The sequence below is a fragment of the Esox lucius genome, chromosome 7, assembly GCF_011004845.1.
Source record: "Esox lucius isolate fEsoLuc1 chromosome 7, fEsoLuc1.pri, whole genome shotgun sequence".
NCBI classification, from domain to species: Eukaryota; Metazoa; Chordata; class Actinopteri; order Esociformes; family Esocidae; genus Esox; species Esox lucius.
In genome coordinates this window covers 20561344-20585670 of record NC_047575.1, presented here as the reverse complement: position 1 = coordinate 20585670, position 24327 = coordinate 20561344, and the positions used below count along the sequence as shown (strand labels likewise).

The window sequence follows — 24327 nt, the reverse complement described above, 5'->3', positions numbered from 1 at the left end:
AAAACAATTGTTGAGTAGCAGGATGCATTCATTAGATGGAGCAAGGGCAGGGTCTTTCTGCTTGAGGAAGTGTTGCAGAGCTGGCATTCCCTTTCTTGTATTAGCAGATTCTTCCACCTTTGTCAAATGTTTTTGATGATAATCTGATTGTAGTTCCTTAACCATTTTCTAATCTCTGCTCCGGTTATCATAGGGTTTGCATTCCCATTTATCTTTTATCTCTGTCATGGAAATTAAAAGTTCCATCCAGTAAAACAGTGGTAGGCAAAACAGAGGCAAACATCATCTGCTACACTTTCAACAGTAGGTTTCTATGGAAGAATTGAAATTGGTGGGGTGTATGAGTTTCTTCATAACAAAATGAAGTGTCAAAAAATGTATGGAACAAATATAACAGGCAATCACACTTTCCAATTGTGTCTTTATATATTCATATTTAAGTAAGTAAAAGTATAGTTAAGTCACCAGAAAAGCCCTAATGGCAGAGGGTAACCTTGTTCATGCCTGATCTGTGGAGGGCCTGAGCATAGGCACAGGTCTGGAGTAAGATTAATATTCATGAGTTTCAATAGAACTAAGCATGTCACAAAATGTGCCAAAATATTTTAGTTTATAATTGTATATTCCCAGAAAATACAGTATACAAACTGGATATTTATGTAAAAAAAAAATGACTGCCTGTGGAATTTCCTAAGGTGTGGTTAGAGTATTTTTTCAAGAGTACTTTTGCAATTTGCAAATTAGTTTAGTTTTATATTACATATATTAATGCCTTGTTTCAGTTTTAGGGTGCCATATTGCCTGGATTAAAGGAATTTGCACACGCATCTGAGACCAACATTGTCCCAGTGGCAGCTGGCAGTAGACAATAGGCAGCAAAATAAATAGTCATGTTGGTATCCCTCTCTCTGCCTGCCTGAATGTGTCTCTATTGACTGACAAGGACCCCATCACCTGGAACATGAGCTGCTGTTGTATAGAACCACTCGTCAGGTTTTAGATATGTTACTAGTACTGGCTCTCTGCTTACTATCGTCTCATTATTTACCTGCTGCTAACTGTGAATGTATGTGTGTCTGTCCATCTGTGTGTGTTTGTGTGAAAGATCTGATATGGAATGCTGCCACGTGAAACAACACTGCAAATACTGCTTACCCAGTGTGCAGAGCTGTCAGTTCAATGTCTATTTATCATTTGGTTAAGTTGTTTTCCTCAACAAATCGATAAAAATGCCCTCATGTCATTCAATTTAGTTTAAAAATTGGATAAAATAAGATTATGTTGATTACTTGAGTCTAATCAGTTTTCCACATTGAATCAACATAATCACCTATAATTATTTCATAAATTATTAAACCTCATTAATTAAACACATTTGTGGGTAGATTTTGTCCTTTAGTTGAACCTCCCAAATAGTCAATGGGGGGAAGGAAGGTTACTTTTAGTTTTGTAATTGGCAAATGTTAATCTGATTGTCTGGTGATTTCGGTAATTGGGGAATGTTAATCTGATTGATCTGATTCATTGATACAGGGGAGGGCAATTGGAGGTCAAACCTTTCCCAGAGAGGTACCACAAACTATAATCATTAACTAACTAAATAAGTTCAGTTTTTTATTAATTGGCTCAGTTTGAGACAGTTTGTTACAGCTTTTTAAAACACTGTGGTATGGACAAAACGATATCCCTAGCAATGTGATGCTGTAAAATATTATAACACTGTAAACATCTATCTTGTTAAATTTCTAAGTAATAATAAAATGGTATGAAAGTTCATTTCCTTCAAAAAAGTAGGACAGAATTTGTTAATGGCGTAAGATTATAGTGGAATTAATCCTCAGAGCATCATGCCAAATTAGAAGACCACATTAGGATTGATGACAGACCATTAACACCATGGAATGTGCCCAGGGCCCCTGAGGCCCCAGCCAGGCAGTAACTCCTAAACGATTAACACCATACTGCATGTGTGTCGAAAGCCTGAGAATAAACTTAATTTGGCTTGACAGACAATAACACAGGCAACCTATTGCTTAACCATTTACATTTAGTTAATTGTATTTTGAAATACATTAATAAAAGTTTCAATCTATGGGTCACTATTTGCTGTTGTATAGCTACTAAACATAGGCTAATAACAAAGGGAGAAAATGAGAGATAACAAGAGATGACCGGGAAAGAAAACTATCCCCTCTGTCTTATTGATTTTTATTCAAGAGGTGTCCAGCATGGTGCCTGACGTGTTTTTATCTGCAGGAGGCAAAGAGCCAAAACAGCATCACCCATGACAACCTCTCCCCTGGCTCCATGGCTGGGGAGCTAACATAACTTTGTTTTCCCGTGGCGGCAAGTGGTTCCTCTCCAACATGTTCATGAATGTTAGTCAACACCTGCAGGGTATTCTCACATTCTGGACCTTCCGCATCGTAATGCACTGGCATTCCAATTGTTCACTTAGCTGTTAGCTTGTGACATAACAGATAAATGTATCCATTGGTATTCGTAGTTTTGACTTCAGCATTTTATTGCAGAGGTTTTCAATGAGCATACAACATACTACAACTGGATTATTTTAAAATAGATTTGGGGTTAACAATACAAGCACCCCATGGACAATGAAAAATCTCCATTGATGTTCATTTATTTGTCCTAGACTAGGCAAAATCTGTGTATGCAAAACTGGCAGTTATATACAGTACTGTATGTAGTAGGCTATTCTGTACATTTTGAATAATGTAAATAAATTCTGAAAAGAAGAACTTGGCAGCAACACTTCTTGATACACAGTATGTTAGTCAGTCTATTTTGGAATACATTTTAGCATATAGCAGTCTGAATTAGACATTTGCCACAGCTGTGATTATATTTTTAAGTGGATGACAAAAAGCCTTGCTTATTAAAATGAATAAAAGCAGATTACTTAAGAAAGTTTCCAAACCAACTACGCATCTGACTGAATTTCTGGTACTTAGGCTACTGTTCTTTAATAACAGTAACACATGTTGCCAGTGTTTCATCTCTGAACATGTTACATTCATGCATTGAAACAGGGCACACTGAGCCATGCTAAGTATGAAATATCACCACACAATGGAAATAAACAAAAAAACACAGGGTTCTCCTGAATTCACTGGTGTAAGCAAATCGGAGCAAGGGAAATGCAGTGTTTTTCAACACATGAGAGTATGTGGAGAAGACATAAGTCACAAAACCGTTTGTTGTATCCAAACTGAAACGAGTAAGTTACTGTGAAAGTAAGCCTACAGAGTCTGTAGAACACAATTGTGTCTTCGCTTTTGGGCTGTGACTTTTACAAGCATCACGACACTGGAATTTGGTGTGTACTTTTTCTTCTAACAAAACCAAATTGTCAGGACTGAACGGTTTGAGCTACAAACTAAAACACACCTCAGACTCCAAGAAAGACACTCAGGTAGACTTGCAGGTTTGAAGACTGGTCAGGTTTGAAGACTGTTCCACAGGGTCTTCACAATGCCCACTGGTAAAACGAACGGGTCTTCCTGCCACTACCAGTCTATTCTTGTCACGAAGATACACATATGTCATACCATCATACTAGCCTTAAACTTCTTGTGCTCGAGCCTGATGTAAGCAGCACATTTGAGTTTAGTTTATAGGCTATTGATGTGAAATTCATAACTTTGTAATTCCTTAATTAACTCAGTTGGAAATGAAAATGTGTTAACAGCCAGGGTTTGTTAGGTGCAATATGTTTCTACTGACACCATGTTAAACTAATTGGCACAAATCCATCATAGGGTTCTTGCTCTGACCGCTGTAAACTTGGCAATTTCACTCAAAACACACAGATATTGATTCAGACTAATAAAAATGTAAAGTGTGGCAGATTTAGACGAGATTAAAATAAAAATGTCTTCACATTAATCACATTACTACTTAAGCTGCCACAGTAAAAAAAAGAATGCAGACTCCTCATGGCCAAATTTGAGGCAGGCCATTAGGCTAACCGCTGATATCCATAACCTTACGTTACAGATACAACACCAGCTCAGAAGCCTAGATTAATATGAAATGAAACTATTTGAAACAGTTAAAATCAACATTTCCACCAAAATACTTGAGGTGGCTGAACTGGGGATACGCAGATTTGTGATGTGGCTATAGCACCCCCTAGCCCGGGTGTAGCGCCGTGCCTGATGGTGACCTTTTTTGTTAATATGTCGAATACGATTTCTCTGCAATGCTTTAAGGGGGTTTCCTGAAAAACTAGCGTATCCTATCATGATAGTCTATAAAGCGGGATTTCCATTACACTACAAAATAATTTTGCGACTCGAGTATTCATCCAAACATTTCCTAAAGTAGGCTATAGACTATTGTAGTATAAAAGCCCTGTTATTACGAGAATCCTATTATAAAATGCATGATTATTTCACCTATCACTGGCGAGGAGCGCTCAGTAACGTTGTACATTCATGTGATATCCCAAGAATGCCTTCATCTGTTGCAAGGTTAGTTAACAACTGTCTTAAGGGTGAGACATTCAAGAGGATCAAGCAGCCTTTCCAAACGTAATCCCTATTGCCCGAGTTGGTAGTCAACAATAATTGTAGTATGAGTTAAAGGGAAAATTAAAGATCAATATGTCCACATCCAGGGCTTTATTAATGCACAGGTTTACAGCAGCGGAAGCCCCAGCAGGGCCCACACCCATAGGGGCCCTTGAGGCAGAAATATAATACCATGTAATACAGTATGTAGTGTTTCTACAATTCTGTTAATTCATGTCTTACCTAAAAAATACATTAAACCACATCCTGATGCGGAATGTTAATTAATAAGGAAATATGTTATAAAATTAATATAGCACATAATAATTGTTTATAGGCCTATACCAATTATTGCTAAGAGATTGCCGTCCCAAATGTTGACTGGTAAACTGATTCCTAGAAATACGAGGAAAAAAGTAATTTTGTTTGAAACACTACAACGTGCCCAGCTCCTTGAGGGCACTTGAGGGTCAGTCGAATGGTTTTTTTGGTTTTCCTTGGGACTTAATTGTGCACAACTGTTGCATTATTATCCGACGCTGGTCTTCCGGAACGTGTGTCACATCTCAACTTAGACTGGTAAAAATAAATCAATAATAATCAGTACAATTTATAACGCCCAAAAACTAGACTCCATACATATAATTTTTTTATAGAATAGAGATATGAGACCTGCCATGACAAAGTAGTACCTCTAATTAATGTACAAACTGCACCTGTGTTAAACTATTGTAGGCGCGTCAACGATGGAGAAGCGCGGCCCCGAATTAAATTTGTGGGCGCGCTCTTTATGGCTGGTCGCAAAAAAGGGGGAGCAAACTGGCACGAGCCTGCCGTCGTTGTCAGGGACGGGGTGCATCTCTGAAAAAAAATTGGGTAGGCTGTAACAATAGCAGGATTCAGTATTGCTGTACAATATTCCAGAGAGCGTCATAGGAAATAAACATGCCCATGCCGCTCCTTTATGAAACATGATGTGCATATGACACATGGAATGGCCAATATATTTTTTGTTTGTTTCCTGGATTACGACGAAGACAGCAGAATAAAATGGAGTGGTAGGGGGACCGAGGCTCGCTGTCTCCATCATAGGGAGGCGCGTCCACCTGCTGATACAGGGAGTCCGGGCTTGGGAAAAACATGGTGAGGTCGCTCCACTGAGAAGATACAGTTTCCATCTGTCAAATAAACAACTGCAAAATGGAATGCTGTCGACTAGAAAAGCCCAGCCCGTGTGAACAGAGAGGTAAGTTAAATGTGCCACAGGAACGAATAGGGTTTTAAAGCAACAATATTATATGAAAAATATGCAACCTAAAATAGCCTACAATCTACAATTTCTACATATGGCTGCATTCGAAAGGTAAGGGGGCGGGTATTTCATTTATCGCATTAGATAAACGTTCACCAGTTGGGATTTTGTATTGAAGTGTACTTAATGTAATATAGTTACTTGACTTTTAAACTGTGCATCAGAGCAATTGTCATAAAATGCGTTGAGAAGCAGCTTTGCTTTTCATGGTTTAAAAGTAATTGGAGCATTAGAGCCCCAGCACCACCCCCAACCCTAACACGACCAAAAACATACAGTATTATGAAGTGTCAGTCAATGAACCAGGTGCTTAAACTTGAACATTTCACAGAATGTTTTCCTCCTGGCATTTATTGCACTGTGCACCCCCCCCCCCCATGCATTTATTTTCAGCATGGTGTTTCCAGCTTTTCCTTTTCTCCTGTGGTCCATCTCAATACACATTTGTATGTGACATGAAGTGAAAAATAGCCAATATTGTAATAACAGTACTATAATCATTATACTTTATAATCTTTATACTACTTCTCTTACGGATGCTAATATCTAGAAGATTCACTCTCTTTCCAGAACACTGTCTGGCTAAAGGTTTCTTTCTCACAGGTGGTTGTCCATCAGAAGCAAAGTTTAACTCAACTACATTCCTATGTGAAAGGGCTGGGGAATTTTATATCAGGCAGAATTATTCAAATGTGTAAATTTGTTATAAGTTGAATGTTAATAAGTTAGTTTTGTGTTTTGGAAAAAACAGCAAATAAGAGGTCAAAAACTCTTAATTTAGCAAATGAGTCCCCTATAAAACACAATGAACATCCTTTAATTTGACCAGGTCTCTATATGAACTCAAACATAGTTCCTGCTAAAGATTACCCATTCAAATGCCAGGCATATTTTTGTTTACTATTCCATGGCATTGTTAAATAGCTCCACTGATGCAATAAGGTACCAAGATGTTTTGAAAAAATATGTTGCTCAATTTCCCTGCATCACCCTCAGTCCCTTTCCTGGGTCTGGCTGTTTAGTGGACCTTGGTCGTCCCGTCTCTAATGTTTCAAGGTGAATAGGATTAGGCATGTTCAGGTTGAGACAACACCAATCCTTGTAATGTGGTCCTCTGTCCCTCACGTCTATGGCTTTGGCCCAGAGTTCTCAGCCAGAGTGGGAGCAGGTACTTGAAGGCTGAGCAGCACACAGCACTGCATTGTGTTTATCTGAAAGTAAAGCCAGAGGGGGGAGGAGCGAGGCTCTCTGGGAGGTTGGGTGAAGGGTTGCATCAGTACCTAGGCAGATGTCACACTTATTTGAATTTTTTTTCTTCTACATAGCCAGTACGTTTGGTATCAACCTGCATTTTACACTTCATGCCTAACAGAATATTAAAAGACCTGTTAAATAGTTAGCAAACATTGTGCCTGGTTGTCAGTCGTTAATTCATTCATTCAGAGAGAACCACCTCCCTCCCTCAGCAGTGCACAACGGCTGGCTCAGCGGCAGAGGCAGTGGAGGCAGTGTGCTGTAATTAATAGAGAGGTAACAACCCCAGGAGTAGGCTGGCTCAGCGGCAGAGGCAGTGGAGGCAGTGTGCTGTAATTAACAGAGCGGTAACAACCCCAGGAGTAGGCTGGCTCAGCAGCAGAGGCAGTGGAGGTGGTGTGGTGTAATTAACAGAGAGGTAACAACCCCAGGAGTAGGGTGGCTCAGCCCTTTTTGATTGCTTTCATGACTGCAGGGAAAAGAGTGTGAGCTGAGCTTCTTCTCCAGTCGGGCATAGAGACAGTGGAGCAGAACAGAGTGCTGAGCTCTTTAGCTGCCCATACCCGGTCTGTTACATTCACAATGATCCTAACCTCGATCCTGCTCACTGCAGATGGATAAGAACACTAGCCCAACTGCTCTGGTCCTGGAGGAATCCTTTTGGGTATCCCATCTTTCTGCTATTTCCATAGGAACCACCTGTTTTTCTTTATCATAGGACATACACACGAAACACACATGGAGATAAACAAACAGAGTTTGTAGATTTCTAAACGCTTGCATGCAAGCATTAAAGTTAGCGGCAGCAAAGACAATTGTTGCGTCCCTCCTTTCAGAAAAGCTTTTTCGCCCCTCAGTTCTGACCTTGGTTGGAAAATGACACATTACTAATGTCTATTAGCTAAGGACTTGTGCGTGTTATTACCAATGTGAAATAATACGTGAAAATGACTTTGATTAACGAGGAGGTTGGGGTGGTGAGGTATTGATACTGTAGGGGCAGTACGTGTTGGGATTGTGGGCTGCTGCAGAATGTCAGTCTGTCCATCAGACGTCTTTCTGTAAAGAGGCCCTTTTGCCGTTATTGTAGGGGCATGCACTCAGAGAGGATTGGCAAAAGCAGGTCCCGGTGAAAGCAGCAGCACAGAGGAATGACAGGAGGCTTTTGTGTTCCTTTCCCCCCTTGAAGCTGGAGCCTCCAGTTTAATGCACTAGAGCTGCGTAGGGGGAGGAGTTTTTCTGCCAGTCACTAATGACCTGGGTTATCAGAAAGTTCCAGATGAAATTAACGGCAAGGTTTTACATTTCTATTTTAATAAGGACCACATTTTCAGAGGCATGGCAGTTATGTCCTGTCTCAAACTGATACCCAATCATTTAGTTAACCTCTTAGGCCATCCTGTTATGGTGAATTGCAATACTTCTTCAGTCTTTCAGAGGCTGTTTTCTCAATAACGTGTTTTATTGATACATAGGTCAGGATTCAGCTGTGCGTAGTCTAGGGCTTTGACGCTGTAAATGGAGCACTACAGTGTTTTGTTAAACGTTGTACTGCCGCGCCTAAGGGCAATACGACCTTACATGGAGCATATGATGACGAAAATGACAAAAATACTTCCTGCATATATTTTGAAGACATAATTGTATACTTTTATGTGCAATCAGTGACATTTATATCACACTTTTAATGAGAACTAATATTCCTAAAATGTCTTCCTTCTCTAGCCATGTGGACGTACAGGAAAATTGAAATATTCTTCACTGTGCATTCATTATTCAGATAAATCTTTGGGCTTGAAAAAGAATAATGGCTTTCAGCTGGTTTTCACTTCTTCCATAACTCCTTGTCTGGTGGATCTCTTAATCTGTCTAGTTTCAGTTTTAAGCAAGGCTCTAATACTGGATAAATATGAATCACATTTTTAATAAAAGGAGTTTGCTTAAGGAGCTCCTGTCAGGCCGTCTTTCAGGGGGAGTATGGGCATTGCTACCAAGAGAGGACTGTCCCTGGCCTGCTCAAATCAATGGCTGTTTACCAGGCTTAGTACTGCCCGGCTTCTGGGCTGTCTGCGTTATTATTATGGCCCTCTCTTCATTCAGCTCCTTTCTTGTTTGAGGCGACAGCAAGAGACTAAAAGATCAAACAAAGACCTCCCACAAAAACATACAGTGGGAATTAAATGAGCTACAATATTGAACAACAGTTATTGTTGTCCCTAGTCTGAGCCTGAGGTAGTGGGGCACTCTTTACCAGTATAGATGATGCTGAAGAGGCTCAATGCTTCTCTTTTCCTCTCAGCCACTATGCTAAAGGATCACTGTAATTATGATGGCATGCCATTACACCACACAATTGGGAAAGTAGCATTTTGTGTCACTTGGTTCATCAGAATTTCGTTCTTTAGAAAGATCACAGAGCTGTAATGGATGGTTACTCCTCAATATCTCCTGACGACAGGTGGTTTGACAGGACAAGGATTCAGTTAAATGTTAACCCTACACCATTTGCTTCACATATTCTCTTTCTTCCTTTCTGTATTCTCTGAGCATTTGACCCCAAGCATCTCTCTCGTTCTCTCCCTCCCTCTCTCGTTCTCTCTGTCTCTCTCACACTCTCTCTAAGACACCAGTGCCCTTGCTCCACACTGGCATTTGGGCTGAGTGACAGACCAGCCCATCGGTACAGTAATTGGTATTCAGAGGGGCAGCTGGGATGCATGCCTTGCAGACAGAGGGGGAATTTAGTGAGTCAATACACTGCTTCATTAGAGCTGTGAGTCACCGTGCCATGCTTCATTTGTTTGTATTTGTCCAGAAGAAACCAACGCCTCCTCCCAGGAAACCTGACTAACCCTACACTAACCTCTGATTGACGGTTAACTGGTGCCCTGCTCATTATTTACCCAGGAACATATTTACTGTAGTACAGAGATTGAGAGGAGGTGTCAATATGCTCACAGTCACAAATCCATACCAGAGCTGTACTGTATGTCCATAAGTGTGTTGTACTGCCAGAATGGCAGTTCATCCATTTGTCTCAGGATCTCCTCCTGATCTCTTCTCCTGGGGTCATAGCCCCTTGAGTCATCAGGGATATTTAATCCAAGACTCGACAAATGTGTTATTCATCCCGAAAAAACTAGTGTTGAACAACAATGTTTAATTCATCCAAAAATGTTTAATTCATCCCAGAATGTTTATATTTTCACTTTCTATGCTATGTTGCTGCATACGTTACCAGGTGATAATATAATTTGATTAAGTTGGAATATTCAGGTTTAGGACAGACATTGAAATGTATGAATGGAGAGGACCACTGCAATGTGTTATTTTCAGCAAATAACCCTTTGTTTTTTAACAATAAGATCAAAATGAAAGTACTGTCACTGAACTGTGAATTCTATACAACACTATCTGAATATTACAGTAGTTTTTACACTACACACTAGAGCAAGCCAGATGGCTTATTACAATTGTTGTGTTTTTTTTTAGTTGTTGGAGCAGTTTGTAGATTGGTGTGCCAAATCCACATCATTAATCAATATGCCTATGCAAAAGGATAGTATCACAGAATAAGAGTGTAATTTCTGCACACAGTGTTGGTAACGCTTATTTGTGTGTTTTTCTCCCCTTTACTGTACTGAAAAATGTATCATATACTAACCAATGTACATGGAAATTATGCTCTTTGGTTTGTTTTCTCCTGACCCTGAATACACTTCGTTCATATATGGGTAGAATTGCTAACATCACAGGGCCTGTCAGTGATAAACTGTAGGGAATTGAAGCATCTGTGTACAGCAGGCCTGGATTTACATACCAGTACATGGTAATTTGTTGGATCAACAGAAAGGGTCAAAGAAAGTAGTATTGCTCTCATAAATGTTAAAATATTTTAGCAAAAGAAATGTTCACACTGCCTTCCAGAAACCTCAACTTACCTGTCTCTCAATTAGTTGAGTTGTTTTTCAGAATTTGCAGCATCAGGAACCCCCAGAATTAATTATTTTGTTTTATAATTGAAAAGTTATTAAATGTGTGACTAAACAGATTGTTTTGGAAAAGCCCAGGGATGAGGGCTTCTGAATTTTAATGAGAGTGTATTGAGCTTCTTTCCCTTTGTTACAATTGCCATGTTTTCCTTCTTGGGTCCTTGAGTTTGAAATGAAATGAAATGATATTCATATGCATAATGACAAAATAAGTTGTTTTAAAGGAGGACAAAAATGTGCAATCGCTAGCAGTAGTTTTTTTGGTTAAATGTTATTTTCCACCCTTGCACCAAAAATAAGGGAGGAAAAGATTGTTATCAAGAAAAGAGTAAATTATATTTACCCTATTAGATTAATAAATAATACATACTATATTTCATAGTTTAACCTAATTGTTAATTTGTCTTTTGATGAGCTGATTCATGAGTAGATAGAAACATTTGACCTGATCTACTGGAGAAAAGTTCAATACAAGTCTGACATCTGGCCCTTAGATAGATAACAAATGGCTCTGTTCCATGGTGTGCTTGTGCGTTGGAGGTGATTGCTGCCTGTGCTCTGTTATTGCATTATTGACAGTGTAGGGAGGAGCTCCTCCTATTTATCGCATAGCTATCCCTTACCAGTTCACACCTGAAGACAGAAAACGTGCTAAATCCTTATGACTCCAGTTCTATATCTACTAAATAGGTTGTATGGTGCAATAGGCATACTCTGCTTCTCTGGTGTCCGGTCTTTCTGTCACACACCCACCCCCCATGTCCTTACCCGCCCCACTCGAGATGTGGCCTGTGTGTGTAAGTGGAGGGGGTTGTATGGGTGCAGAGAGAAGAGAGGCTGAATCTCAATTAGCTTGAGGTTTTGCCTCTCAATACAGCAGCACAAATGGGCCAAAGAAGCTTGGACTACAACACACGTCAGAGGACAAATCTCCACAAAATTGCAAATTTCCTATAATTTCGGGTTTAATGTATGTTGTTTAGTGAGAAGAAATATGAATTTAGCATCTTTGGATAACCTTTATTGCTCCATGTTATTTCTCTAAATTATTTTCAGAGCAGCAGAAATTGTATACAGTACATGCTATGAACCCTGGTCTGTCTCAGTGACTCCACTTAGCAACATTTAGAGAAATCCAGAATCATGAGTCATGCCTTAAACTGTAGCCATTATAATTGCTTATTGAACAATAAAAGAGCTGAGGCTTTTAAAGTCTCGGCATTACAGCCAAGTTAAATGCTGTATGTTACTTATGTTTCCTTAGCTTTGTTATGTTTTATAAAGAAAAATTATTGTCTGAAAACAAAATAGTTTTGTTTACAAGGTTGTTGTTGTTATAATCTTCTGCTCCTCTTTTGGTTGTCTTGAGGACTACATCACATTCACATTCTGTTGGCTCTCTTTGTGGTTTTCCATTCTTTTTTAATACTCTGTAGGAGGTAATTTATCATGGACAGAGCAAAAACATAAATGGTACTGTTGATCTGTCTTGAGGCAACTGGTTACATGTGGTAATGAATAGCCTTACGTCCTGTGCTTTGGACAAATCACGATGTAGCATCTTTTGAATTTTGGAAGGGGAGGGAACAATTGGCCTGCAAGAAGAAAGGGGTGGGGCTCTTCTTTCTGGTTCCACCTCAGCAATAAACCAAGAACTGATCATTGATCATCTGAACAATTTCGCAACACTTCAGAACTGGGTTACCCAAGATTAGCATAACATCATTGGGATGACCATCATTGTCTTTGGAGTAGCCTTTGAGATGTTTGAGCATTAGGAAATTAATTAAAAAAATGTCAACATTCAAAACATTCTTAAAATGATCCTCTGCAACATGTAATAATTGAGGGTGTGTTAAAATATACTGTCAAATGTTATTTCTTGTACAAGAGTAACAAGCTATCTTGTTTATATGTTGTTATAAACAGAGAGAACCAGTTCTATAGGATTCAAATGGGCCAAAGAAGCTTGGACTACAACATACATCAGAGGACAAATCTCCACAAAATTGCACATTTCCTATAATTTCTGGTTTAATGTATGTTGTTTAGTGAGAAGAAATATGAATTTAGCATCTTTGGATAACCTTTATTGCTCCATGTTATTTCTCTAAATTATTTTCAGAGCAGCAGAAATTGTATACAGTACATGCTATGAACCCTGGTCTGTCTCAGTGACTCCACTTAGCAACATTGAGAGAAATCCAGAATCATGAGTCATGCCTTAAACTGTGGCCATTATAATTGCTTATTGGACCATAAAAGAGCTGAGGCTTTTAAAGTCTCGGCATTACAGCCAAGTTAAATGCTGTATGTTACTTATGTTTCCTTAGCTTTGTTATGTTTTATAACGAAATATTATTGGCTGAAAACAAAATAATTTTGTTTACAAGGTTGTTGTTGTTATAATCTTCTGTTCCTCTTTTGGTTGTCTTGAGGACTACATCACATTCACATTCTGTTGGCTCTCTTTGTGGTTTTCCATTCTTTTTTAATACTCTGTAGGAGGTAATTTATCATGGACAGAGCAAAAACGTAAATGGTACTGTTGATCTGTCTTGAGGCAACTGGTTACATGTGGTAATGAATAGCCTTACCTCCTGTGCTTTGGACAAATCACGATGTAGCATCTTTTGAATTTTGGAAGGGGAGGGAACAATTGGCTTGCAAGAAGAAAGGGGTGGGGCTCTTCTTTCTGGTTCCACCTCAGCAATAAACCAAGAACTGATCATTGATCATCTGAACAATTTCGCAACACTTCAGAACTGGGTTACCCAAGATTAGCATAACATCATTGGGATGACCATCATTGTCTTTGGAGTAGCCTTTGAGATGTTTGAGCATGAGGAAATTGATTCAAAAAATGTCAACATTCAAAACATTCTTAAAATGATCCTCTGCAACATGTAATAATTAAATTTTATAAGAGTAACAAGCTATCTTGTTTATTTGTTGTTATAAACAGAGAGAACCAGTTCTATAGGATTGACTGAGATGCATGTATTTCATTTTGTTAGCAAATATTTGTGCTGTTTTCCTTCCAAAAGTCAGTTAGTGAATTGATAGTTGAGGGTGGATGCATTTGACTGCACTGTTAAGACCTTCTCATTTCTTTTTTGTGTTGCTTTGTTTCTGCTGGGTAGGCAATTGGCAGGCTTACTAAGTCTAGTTCACCATGCTTTGAGGGGGCGGGGGTGTCTTTTGGAAAGACAAGTCTTTACATCCAGGAAAAGACAGAGAGCAAAATATAGTCTGTCAGGATTTAAATGTTCTTCAATTGTCACCAAAACATATCACCTAGCTAGCCTACATCTGATCTTCCAAGCCACCTTTGCTTCTCTGCTTCTTTTTCTGATATCTTCCAGGATATTGTATCCTGTATTCTTTTGAGGGCTCTTAAATTATAATATGTTTTGGAATTAGCTGTTCAAATCTATAACGTTTGAATGCAGCAAATCGCTACATCTGTCTTATTCAATGACAGCATGATTGCAGTCAAACGGCTAAGTAGCCACTGAATTACTATTTCAGCTTGCCTGCATGCATAAGCAGCTTCACAGTGGCTGCTTTGGTATTTCTCCAGGAGAATACACGGTCACAAGTGTAATTTCAATTTTTTCACAGTATTTCAAGCCATACCGCATTACCCTGAGCAGGATCACAAAGAAAATATGCTGCGAATGGTGCAGTACAACAGCAATTGGATCACTCGCTCTCTCTTTTTAGTCTCTCTCTCTCTCTCTCTCTCTCTCTCTCTCTCTCTCGGCAAAGATAACTTTGCAATGCTAATATGATGTCAAACTGGGCATACAGTTGTTAGCAGACAGACTAGAACAATTGTATATGTTATCCTGGAATGGTTCCTTTGTAATTCACACAAATTGTAAGGAAAGGAAAGTGCTATGATTATTCAAAACAATGGAAATTATTTCTTAATATGTAATTTTATCACAATGACACATAGTTAGCTCTGATATTGAGAGGTCAGTGTTTCATGATGAAAGACAACACTTGTGTAGCGGAGTTTTAACTCAGGGAGAAGAGATCAAAGGAGTCATACTAGACGGTTCGAAAGCAGCTGATCTTTTGTGCAAGCAATATTCTCAAGTGTATTCAGCCGGGGGAAGTCTCGGTCCGTCAGTGTGGTGGTGGTAGTCCCTCCTCCTCAGCCCTCGGGGGAGTAAAAAAAAAAAATGGTCTTCTGTTTTTTGTGTCTGTTTTTTCTCACTGTGTTTATGCCTACATTGTGGAATCACTTGGGAAGCCATACATATCCCCGCTCTGTGTTACCCTAGCGACTGTCAGTGTGATGGGAGGTCAGGTGGATTATTGTTTCCCTGGAGTCAAACCAATGGTGGTTGCATCAGTCAGTCAGCAAGTCAGTTGGTGAGCTGCTATCCCAGACTGGCCTCTTAGCCCTCTAAAGTGAAGCTTTGTCAGCCCTCCTGCAACAAAACTTTCCACATACGGATACAGTGATGTAGCGCACAGACACACAGAGACATACTGTGGCACACAAATGTGTATGGTATTCTGTGGGATTGTGAATTTGAGTTTGTGTGGGTAATCCATTCATAGTGCAAAACTGTATTCTGTGAATATAGATATGATGCAATAGAGAAAGGGACAGTGCCAGGCTGTCAGTATGCTCTTTATGGTATTGGTGGGTAATAATTACCATTCATCAAACATGTTTTCCTCTTTTCTGACCCTCCCTCTGCTCAGCTGCTGATTGTCCAACTCTGAACACTTCAGTACCACTGTACTCTGTTTTTACTGTATACGTTGGCTCCTTTCCCATAGGGCCTTTGAAATACTGTAGAACATGTGTTCAATTAAAATGTCTGTTGCCCTTTCTTCTAAGCTGCTTGTGGCAAGTCACAATAAGGTGCTGTTATGGGTTTACGGATTAGAGCATCTTCTACCAGAATTTATATGAACTACTTTGATATGAAATACAGCAACTTCCCTGTGGCCTTGATAATCCTCCTGACGAGTATGTAAAGTTAAATTATTACGCTCTCCTAAATTTCAAATAAATCCTCAATCCTGTTTTCTAGTTATATTTGTTTGGCTTTATCATGAAATATGATGTCTATTGGAAGGGGAACGCTCAAACCTGCTGTCTGATCATTTCAAAAACAACAAAAATACAACAGCAAGATACAGTACGCAAACATCAGTGATTCCATCAGAAACCAGGACAAAAAAACATTGTTGCATTTTCACCTATACCAAAACATAAAAATAAAGTCTCCTTTTGGGATTAGGTAAATTGTTAAATAGATTCTGGAAGAAAATATACCCTAAAGCTCCAGAGCCTGCTATTTTTTTAAATTCTTATGAGTTGCACCTACCTGGTGTCCCAGGTCTAAAAAAGTCTCTCATTAGAGGCGAACAATAAGAAAATCTGTGGAACTAGCGTTAAGGTCCAGTCCAGAGTTTGGGTTTAAGGGCTCTACAGATATATCAAAGTTACCGGAGTGGAATCTAAGTGTGTGGAGGTTTCATTTCACAGAAGTCAGGTGTAGTTCAGTTGGTGGAGTATCGTGCTTTCAATGCCATAATTGCAGATAGGATTCCAACAATGCCAGAGTTGTAGGTGCGATTCCAACAATGCCAGAGTTGTAGGTACGATTCCAACAATGCCAGAGTTGTAGGTACGATTCCAACAATGCCAGAGTTGTAGGTGCGATTTCAACAATGCCAGAGTTGTAGGTACGATTCCAACAATGCCAGAGTTGTAGGTACGATTCCAACAATGCCAGAGTTGTAGGTATGATTCCAACAATGCCAGAGTTGTAGGTACGATTCCAAAAAGGCCAGAGTTGTAGGTGCGATTCCAACAATGCCAGAGTTGTAGGTACGATTCCAACAATGCCAGAGTTGTAGGTGCAATTCCAACAATGCCAGAGTTGTAGGTGCGATTCCAACAATGCCAGAGTTGTAGGTGCGATTCCAACAATGCCAGAGTTCTAGGTACGATTCCAACAATGCCAGAGTTGTAGGTGCGATTTCAACAATGCCAGAGTTGTAGGTGCGATTCCAACAATGCCAGAGTTGTAGGTACGATTCCAACAATGCCAGAGTTGTAGGTGCGATTCCAACAATGCCAGAGTTGTAGGTACGATTCCAACAATGCCAGAGTTGTAGGTGTGATTCCAACAATGCCAGTTAAAAGTAGACTGAGTGAAATTATGTTGCTGAGATTAACACCACAGATGCCGCAATGAGAAAATGCAAGAGTCTGCTCTCACTGTATCTCTCAGTGTAACTCCTGGTATCTCCTCCATGCTCCTGAGACTGTACTGGGAGACAAAGCAAACCTTCTTGCAGCGGCACGTATGGATGTGCCATCCTGGAGGAGCTGGACTACCTGTGCAACATGAATGGGCTGCAGGTACCGCCTCATGCTACCAGTCGTGACAAAGACACTAGCAAAACGCAAAAGCTGGAAGCTGGACTAGAAAGGTTAAGGAAGACTATTTGCAATAAGGTAGTTCAAAGACCATTGGTGGAAAGGGCAATTGAGTAATTATTGGGCTTTATGAGTGCCATGGGAATAGGGTCCTATGGGAAGGAACCTCATATTTTTTACAGTTTCAGAGATAGAATGTGTGGTAGTCAATAAGCACCTGGTGTTACTGCTGTTAGGATGCTCAATATGATGCAGAGAAGCAGGTCCTTAACAAGTGGTAAAGGTGATTTTAGCAATTTTGAGCGTGGCATGGTTGTTGGTGCCAGATGGGCCGGTCTGAGTATTGCCGGTCTGAGTATTTCACAATCTGCTCAGTTACTGGGATTTTCATGTAAAACCATTTCTAGGGTTAACAAAGAATGGTGTGAAAAGGGAAAAACATCCAGTATGCGGCAGTCCTGTGGGCGAAAATGCCTTGTTGATGCTAGAGGTCAGAGGAGAATGGGCCGACTGATTCAAGCTGATAGTAGAGCAACTTTGACTGAAATAACCACTCGTTACAACCGAGGTATGCAGCAAAGCATTTGTGAAGCCACAACACGCACAACCTTGAGGCGGATGGGCTACAACAGCAGAAGACCCCACCGGGTAGCACTCATCTCCACTACAAATAGGAAAAAGAGGCTACAATTTGCACGAGCTCACCAAAATTGGACAGTTGAAGACTGGAAGAATGTTGCCTGGTCTGATGAGTCTGGATTTCTGTTGAGACATTCAGATGGTAGAGTCAGAATTTGACGTAAACAGAATGAGAACATGGATCTATCATGCCTTGTTACCACTGTGCAGGCTGGTGGTGGTGGTGTAAAGGTGTGGGGATGTTTTTTTGGCACACTTTAGGCCCCTTAGTGCCAATTGGGCATCATTTAAATGCCACTGCCTACCTGAGCATTGTTTCTGACCATGTCCATCTCTTTATGACCACCATGTACCCATCCTCTGATGGCTACTTCCAGCAGGATAATGCACCATGTTACAAAGCTCGAATCATTTCAAATTGGTTTCTTGAACATGACAATGAGTTCACTGTACTGAAATGGCCTCCACAGTCACCAGATCTCAACCCAATAGAGCATCTTTGGGATGTGGTGGAACGGGAGCTTCGTGCCCTGGATATGCATCCCACAAATCTCCATCAACTGCAAGATGCTATCCTATCAATATGGGCCAACATTTCTAAAGAATGCTTTCAGCACCTTGTTGAATCAATGCCACATAGAATTAAGGCAGTTCTGAAGGCGATAGGGGGTCAAACACAGTATTAGTATGGTGTAGATAACAGAGAACTGATAATAGAATTCTTCTTACCATTTGCAATGAGACAATTGAAATAGGTTCCCTTCATCCTTTGCAATGAGATTAGCATAGTATAGCTTGCGTGCACTTTTCAGTGACCTTTTTATTTGCAATCTGGTGACATGAAAGGGCCTGGGCCAGTTATTGTAGCTTTTCTTTCATCCATCTTCACTTTAGTTTACACCTTTCAGCTTTTATAGAATCACAGCTAAACCATTTTGCACAGTGTTTGAAGGAAGTCTCCCAGGTGTTTAATGGAAAAAATTTATCAAGAACTGTACACAGTCTGATTTTATTGTTCAACTTCTCATAAGGAGTAATTGCTTAGATTATGCTTCTGTAATGAGCTTCCGGAAGCATATAAGTCTTTTTCCTCAGGGTTGGCATTGAGAACGAGGCAGTCATGAGAAGGGACCCTGTGGTCAGATAAGACACAGTCAACTGAGGTCAGATCATTAATTCCCACTCCAAAAGAGCAGAATAGATAACAAATGTGTCCCAATTATGTGAGGGAAAATTAACATGTTGACACTCATCAACACAGTCCAGAACAGATCAAATGTAATCAGCCAGTTTGACATGGAATTCATCAATGTGTATGTGAAATCACCCATGAGTAGAACATACCCAGATGCAGCACTCACCTGAATGAGTAGTTCTGTAAACTCACTCCAAAAACAGCCATCCGTTTTAGTAGGGAAATATACCACAATGAAAACCACTGTCGGCCACAGTGATCTGTTCAAAACTCCTAAGCTTTTTGGACAACAAGTGTCCTGTTATATCTGGAAAAATACAAACTCTACATTCCACAGCACTGACTACAGAGGTCAAGTATAGTGGTGGTACTGTGATTTGTTTAGGGATGCTTTGTTGCATGAGGACCTGGAAGACTTTCCATCATAGAATTAACCAGAAATTCTGCTCTGTATCAGAGAAAACAGAATGTCAGTCTGTGAGATGAATCTGAAGGGTACCTGGGTCATGCAGCAAGACAATAATCCAAAAACACACAAGCAAGTCTACAGCAGAATGGCTGATATAGACAAAATAGACATGAGCCACAGATTTCACTTGAATCAATTAACCATCTTTTGAGGTCTTTGATAGCTCAGAGTGTGTATCCATAAACCTTTAAAGAAAACCATTCCAACAAAGTATAGTGTAAATACTGTGATAATTTTGATTAATAGTAATTTAATACTATTTAATACTATGCCAAAAACACCGAGACTTGCTTTTCATGCATTTTAATCCATAGAATAATCCTTTCGAGGAAGTATTGTGGATTTTTTGGGATTTTAAAAATCCTAATTAAGAAATAATTGATTCATTGATGACAATTGAAGTCAAGGTCAAAGTCTATTTATTTATCAAATCCACCGAATAACTCAGCGTCATTCTGAACAATGAAACTCTTCTGACATGGCAGACAACATCTACGCAGAATGAATTAAATATACATAACAATGTAAACTAGCAGCATTTTCAAAGAGTGCAGAATGGGGAATATGAGCAATATAGAATATTATAAATATAAATGTGATATGCCTATGAATGGCACAGAAAAATATTCTAATGTACATTGAATGTACATAGAAAGACATCAGAGCATTTGGAATGTTCATGTGATCAATATGATCAGTGTTGCTGGTTGAGAACCCTTATGGCCTGAGGGATAAAACCGTTTGTGAGTCTGGAAGTGAGTGATGCTCCGGTAGCGTCTACCAGACGGCAGCAGTGTGAACCGACCGTAGCCTGGGTGGCTGTAGTCTTTGATGATGCCTTGCATGGAAGGGAGACAGCAGCCGATGAAGTTGGAGATTCTCCAATACAGCTCCATCGATGTGGGCCTGACTCCTCCTCTGCCACTTCCTGAAGTCCACGATCATCTCCTTAGTCTTGCAGACATTGATAGAGAGGTTGTTGTCCTGGTATCATGTAGCCAGGTCCCCTAACTCCTCTCTATAAGCGGTCTCATCATTGTTGGAGATGAGACCCAGGATGGTTGTGCCGTCCGCAAACGTAAGGATGACAATGGAGCTGCGTGTGACCACACAGTCAAGTGTGAACAAGGAGTACAGGAGGGGACTGATTACGCTGCCCTGGGGGGCTCCAGTGCTCAGGGTCAGTGCAGAGGAGGTGAGGTTGAAAGGGGTCCAAGGTGTCAGGAAGGGTGGAGCAGATGTGAGTTCTGACCAGCCGCTCGAAGCACTGCATGATGATGGAGGTCAGTGCAACAGGGCAGTAGTCATTCAGGCAGACGATGGAAGGTTTCTTCGGTGCAGGGACAATGGTGGTCTGTTTGAAGCAGGTGGGGACTGCAGCCAGAGTCAGGGAGAGGTTGAATATAGAGGTGAAAACCTCCTCTAGCTGTTCGGTGCACCCCCTGAGGACTCGGCCTGGAATGCCATCTGGCCCTGGGGACTTCCGAGGGTTCACTCTATAAAAAGCTCTCCTCACATCAGCCGTGGTTAGGGACAGAGTGCAGTCGTCCTGGTCCTCAGCAAGCCTTCCAGAAGGAATGGTGTTGGTCACCTTAAACCAAGCATAGAAGGTATTGAGCTCATACAGGAGGGATGTGGCAGGCTGGGCATGATTGCTGTTTCTCCCTTTATAGTCTGTGATGTGTCTCAGTCCACACCACGTGTGTCACAGGTCAGAGCTGTGGTAGTTAGACTCCAACTTATCCCTGTAGTCTCTTTTGTCATCTCTGATAGCCTTCCATAGGTCATATCTGGATCTCCTCAAAGCCTCCAGGTCCCCAGAGCGATAGGCAGAGGACCGTGCTCTGAGCTTAGCACAGACATTACCATTACCTCAGGGCTTTTGGTTGGGGAAAGTTGACCCTCAGGACGACATCATCAATGCCCTTGTAGATATATGCTGAGACAGAGTCTGTGTATTCATCAATGTCCCCATTAGTTGCAACACAGTAGTACACAACTCAAAAAAGTTAAGGGAACACATAATCATCACAGTATAACACCAAGTCAGTTAAACTTCAAGGATATCATTCTGTCCAGTTAGGAAACGTAAGCGATTATAAATCAATGTCACCTGTTTTGGTACAAATGATAGTGACAACAGTTGCACTGGAGAAGCTACAGCAAGACAACCCCTTGTCACGGTACCTGCAGCCTATTTAGGTTGCACAGGTAGTCCAGCTCCTCAAGGATTGTAGAAGGCTATCAACCCAGCGACAGGACCGGTATCTGCTCCTTTGTATGAGGAGGAACAGGAGGAGCACTACCAGAGCCCAACAAAATGAACTCCAGCGGGTTACTGGTGTGCATGTTTCTGACCAAACTGTCAGAAACAGACTCCATGAGGGTCTACATCAAGCATGAGGGTACAACGTCCTCTAGTGGGACCTGTGCTCCCAGCCCAGCAACATGCAGATCAATTGGCATTCGCCAGAGCACACCAGAATTGGCGGAGCAAGTTCACACTGAACATGTGATAAACGTGAAATCTGAAGACGCCATGGTGAACATTAAGCTGCCTCATGCATCATCCAGCATGACTGGTTTGGTAGTGGGTCAGTGATGGTCTGGGGAGGCATATCCTTGGAGGGTCACACAGTCCTCCACGTCGCACAGACCACCCTGACTGCTGAAATCCTCAGATCCATCGTCAGATTCTACACTAGTGCAGTGGGCTCTGGGTTCCTCTTGGTGCAGGACAATGCCCGGCCTCATGTGGCCAGAGTGTGTAAGCAGTTTCTGGATGATGAAGGCTTCTACTGGGGGACTTCAACGCCCACGTGGGCATCAACAGTGACACCTGGAGGGGCGTGATTGGGAGGAACGGCACCCCTGATCTGAACCCGAGTGGTGTTCAGTTATTGGACTTCTGTGCTAGTCACAGTTTGTCCATAACGAACACCATGTTCAAGCATAAGGGTGTCCATCAGTGCACGTGGCCCCAGGACACCCTAGGCCGTAGGTCGATGATCGACTTTGTTGTCGTTTCATCTGACCTGCGGCCGTATGTCTTGGACACTCGGGTGAAGAGAGGGGCGGAGCTGTCAACTGATCACCACCTGGTGGTGAGTTGGATCCGATGGCGGGGGAGGAAGCAGGACAGACTCGGCAGGCCCAAGCGTACTGTAAGGGTCTGCTGGGAACGTCTGGCCGAGTCTCCTGTCAGAGGCTGGAGATATTGAGTCCGAGTGGAACATGTTCTCCACCGCCATTGTCGAAGCGGCCGCTCGGAGCTGTGGCCGTAAGGTCTCTGGTGCCTGTTGAGGCGGCAATCCCCGAACCCGATGGTGGACACCGGAAGTAAGGGATGCCGTCAAGCTGAAGAAGGAGTCCTATCAGGCCTGGTTGGCTTGTGGGACTCCTGAGGCAGCTGACGGGTACCGGCAGGCCAAGCGGACGGCGGCCCGGGTGGTTGTGGAGGCAAAAACTTGGGCCCACCTCAAGTCCCCACACTGCATTTTTGATAGGATTGAGATCTCAGCTTTGACTCAGCCATTCTTTAACATTCCATTTCTTCTTTTTGAGCCATTCTGTTGTAGCTTTGCTTGTATGTTTTGGATCATTGTCCTGTTGCAAGTAGAATTCTCTGGTACAATATTGAGTTCACGGTTGACTCAATGATGGCAAGTTGCCCTGGCCCTGAGACAGCAAAGCAGCCCCAAACCTTAACGCCACCGCCTCCCTGCTTTACTGTTGGTGTGATGTTTTTCTGTTCAAAGGCAGAGTTTAGTTTTTGCCAAAAAATGACATTGAGGCCAAACTCCACTTTTGACTTATCTGTTTAAAGCACATTGTTGGCGTAGTTTTGTTTTTTAAACAGGTGTTGTCTGGCAAAAGTCAGTTGTGTCTTCATATTCTTCTTTGAGGATCAATAGTTCTTCCTTCTTGACCCCCTGTGTAGGCTATGATTATGCAGTGTCTTTCTAGGTAGGGTGTACTAACTTTTTCCACATTAAGAAAGTGCATTTCTGTATATCTTTTTTTTGTTACATTGGCATAAATGCTTTCAAGCTGTATTTTTTGTCTAATTGGGTTACATTTATTGATTAATTTCGTTGGAATTTAGCACAAATATCCATGTGCCCAAATTCTATGGAATGTACTTTTTCATATGACTTTAACTTATGTTGACAGCTGATGATGGAGACACTTGCATGCTTTTACATCTATACGTAACAGCTGCCTTTGACACAGTGAATCATGAGTGTTTAGACAACAAAATTAAGAACTTGCTTGGAATCTCTGGAACAGCACTGGTAGTGTCTGTCCTATTTTACTGACAAATAAGAATTTGTAACACTTATAAATCCAACCTTGCCACAGTCAAGGGGTCCCTCAGAGCTTTTTTCTGTTCTTACTCCTGTGATACTGCTGTCTCATATTCATCCAAATATTTGGCTAAAACCTATTTTATGCTAATATGCAAAAATGGGGACACTGACACTGTAACAACTAAACTGACAGACTGTCTAGATTC

The 24327-nt window shown here is 41.1% G+C and overlaps 1 protein-coding gene across 1 annotated transcript in view; it reads left to right on the top strand.

Moving 5' to 3' along the window:
• The first annotated feature begins 5373 nt into the window (after positions 1 to 5373).
• nexmif (neurite extension and migration factor) overlaps positions 5374 to 24327 on the top strand; it is a 37543-nt gene continuing 18589 nt past the window's right edge. Inside the window, exon 1 of the mRNA XM_020047849.2 lies at positions 5374 to 5778. The gene's annotated coding sequence lies outside the window, so the exon portion shown is untranslated. The remainder of the gene's footprint in view (positions 5779 to 24327) is intronic.